General features: G+C 34.1%; 1 protein-coding gene across 1 annotated transcript in view; it reads right to left on the bottom strand.

Moving 5' to 3' along the window:
* The window catches only part of LOC111085122, a 43,382-nt gene extending 41,780 nt beyond the window's left edge, over positions 1–1,602 (bottom strand). Inside the window, exon 1 of the mRNA XM_022382385.1 lies at positions 1,311–1,602. The gene's annotated coding sequence lies outside the window, so the exon portion shown is untranslated. The remainder of the gene's footprint in view (positions 1–1,310) is intronic.
* Positions 1,603–3,424: the final 1,822 nt, after the last annotated feature.

Raw genomic sequence — 3,424 nt, 5'->3', positions numbered from 1 at the left:
AGTTGTTCGGTTTTTTTTTCATCTAAAAAAAGCAACATTAATTTTTTGACGACCTAATAGTTCAAAGACAAAACTTACAGAAAGAACCACTCCCGCAATAAGATGAGGCACGAATAATATCAGGTCTTGTTAGTTTGTATCAAATTTGTTACCCAATATGAGCATGCAACAGGTGATACCACCCAAAGACGTGGAAATTCTGATCTACCTGGAAAGCTATAAACTCACTTTCGTGATAAAGGAGTCTTAGAAGGTGTGTGTGTGTGTGTGTGCAAACAATATAACACAATTAACCAATTCTTACCTATTTGGTTGTCATGCGCAATGCTCTCTCTTCCCACAGACCAGATTTTGTTCCCGCTGTAGCAGATCTGCGGGTTTTTTAACGTCTATTTCTACTATTTGAGCCCCCCCCCCAGTGGCACAGCGGCATGTCTGAAGACTTGCAACGCTAGAAACCGGGTTTCGATACCCGTGGTGGGCAGAGTACAGCTAGCCCTTGTGTAGCTTTGTGCATAATTAAAAACAAATCTACCTATTTGGTCGTCACTGCTATATGTATCTTTACCTAGTATGATTTTATTCAACTTTAGTAGATCGGCGAGTGTTTTAATGTCTAAAACTATAGACCAGTATTTACTGGTTTTCTTCTTGAACACCTATACAGATATATAGCATGCATATATTTAATAAAAGGACAAAAATATAAGATAACAATTCCATACAACAATTTTGATTTGCATATGTTCACTTTTGCATTAATATTATTTATAGAATAAGAAAACTAGTTCATAGATAGAAGAAATTTTAATTAGTTAAACTGCAAAAATAAATAAAAGAAAAGTAGTCGGTCATGGTAAATTATGATAAACATGCTGTGACTCTAAAGGTAAATACAATCTAATATACGGGATAAGCACTGAATATATAAAGTGGACAAAAGTGGCACCCATAAGGAATTTGAATAACAATAAAAAACACAATTATATTTTTGTTTATTGAAGTAAGTGTTCGAATTGCTGGCCATTAACTTCGAATCGACAAGAGCTTCGAAGTTAATAGCCTGCAATACGAATATAGACTTTTAAAAACTAAAAATTAATTATTAATTTTTATTGATATTCAAAATCCCTAGGTGTCGCAAGTTTTGCGCCACCCTGGATTTTAAGAGAATAAACTAAACCTTAGATAACTTTCAAGCAAGTTCTGTGTATCCACGAACGCCTTGAGAAAATGTTAACCTCGGTGATAATTAATTTGTATTCCGTTCCTTTCATACATCTAAAACAACGCTGTTAACCATTTTTTACCTTTGTCACTTTTGCCTTCCCTCAGTCTCCTTCTTTCCCAGCCGTAACACATATGCCGTGTTTTAGCGTCTAAAACCACTTTATTTACCAGTTTTTACCTTTTTCTTTGCAACTGTTATTTTTCGTCCGTAACTAACCTGTGCGGTTTAATACACTCACAGAATCACACCAGGTATTCATGGAAGTTGTGAGGTCACATTCCTGTGACAAGGATGATACACCCCCTCATAAGCACACACAGACTGCATAGACAACAAATTACTCAGTTGCTCGAAGGAAGAACACAAGCGGTTTTAGTACGGAACAGAGACCGATAGATGAACAAGAAATTACTGAGCATGAAATTTAAATATGGCCGTGTTACACGAACGCCGCTCTATAAAGTACTGACGCGGACTCATTTAATTCATGTCGTGTCATAGCAACTGATTTGGCTACGTTAATAAAATGTACACTAATCGGCAAACTTAGGGTGTGCCTTAATATTCATTGTCGAGACGAGATGATTCGTAGTAATAAATGTTGGTGCATTATACTTTAAAACTAATACGTATTCAAGAGTAAGAAAGTAGTGGTTAGATTACAAATATGGATAAAAAAGGTGATAAAATGACGCACAGCACATTGAAATAACACAACTATATATTACTTATATGGCTTAATATTTCTTTCGTTTGTCTTTAGTGTTTGAAGTTCTTTAAAAAATGGATCAAGGACGTGCGCAGGGATTTAAATTTGACATGGACAGACGTCAAAATTGTTAGTTGTATTTTCTCTCGAACTTAGATCTTTTTCTGCTTTTTGTAGCGGAAGGTTTTATATAAAAAAATTTAGATAGCAATTTACCAGATGGTTGATTAAAAAAAACTGACTTAATACTTGTTCAGTAGGTTTATTAGATAAGCTATGCGCGTTTTCTGCATCGGTATTATTAACTACAGCCTTTAAATACTATGTAGAAGTTTAATCCATGTATACTAAGTTCGGCGGTGTATTCAACTTAATGAAACTGAAATAAAGTTTTGTTCGTGTTTAAATATTTAGGATCGTATCTAATTACTAGCATATAGTCTGCCTTGAGACTTCGTTTATAAAATATGAAACGCCAAACAATGTCAAACTTTAGTTATTTTTCATTCCTTTCCACCGTGACTTTATATTGGATGGGGTTCATTGTCCCGTGATAATTGGTATGCATATTCGAAATAGTTTGAATGTAACTAACTCAACCCTATGTATTCCTTGTATACAGTCAAACCATACTATTAAGTTTTCAGAAAAATATTTTATTTTGTTTCATATACATGAAAAATAACTACAGAAACATTTAAAGCTTTACAATTATACCATAATATTGGAAACATAGTGTCAATGTAATCGAGACTTAAACATTGAAGCAGGGATAAGTGGCTCAGTTCTTTGACCGAATATAAAAAAAGTATTTTCATTATTCTGTTTCTTGTCTGTCTTGTTTTTCCAGCTCTGGTTCAACTAACCTGCCCTCGAGCACATAAACCAGACTAGAAGGCAGCAGATAACCCTACATATATCTCAGCCACAAATACAAGTACATAAACAAGTTTTTAACATAAACATGAAGCTCGACATGTCATTCGATTCATTAGTTTATAGCATCATCAGTAAGCTGATTCAGGATTTTCAAAACGGGGAGAAGAGTCACAATGAACTGATATTGGAGAGTCAGAAACTAAAGCCTCTCGGAAGTTTGAAATCTTTCTAAGGCTAATTCCTGACACTTTTCACTGATTTTTGCCTGGCACTCCATCTACAAATTAGCAATAATAAATCCGAATGACCAATATTTTCTGGTACCGTCGAAAACACGAACCTGTGTTGACTTATTAAGTAAATCTATACAGGTTAAGAAGAGTAAGAGAAAAATAAAATAAACGAGCAAATTTAATTAGCTCAGACCTTGCCTTTGGCAGATTCAGCTAAAAATTAGTTCGAACAATTCATTTACTAAAAACGCTTATTCTAAGAATCGATCACAATGTTATTATACATGTATTTCTTCAGTTTATAACATTAATGATGCTTATATAAATAGGTATATTCTGAGTTTGAGAGTGTACAACGTAAAGAAGCAGGAT

The sequence above is a fragment of the Limulus polyphemus genome, unplaced genomic scaffold (genome assembly GCF_000517525.1).
Source record: "Limulus polyphemus unplaced genomic scaffold, Limulus_polyphemus-2.1.2 Scaffold245, whole genome shotgun sequence".
Lineage (NCBI taxonomy): Eukaryota > Metazoa > Arthropoda > Merostomata > Xiphosura > Limulidae > Limulus > Limulus polyphemus.
Note: the sequence above shows the minus strand (reverse complement) of the source record. Positions and strands in the feature narration are given on the sequence as shown.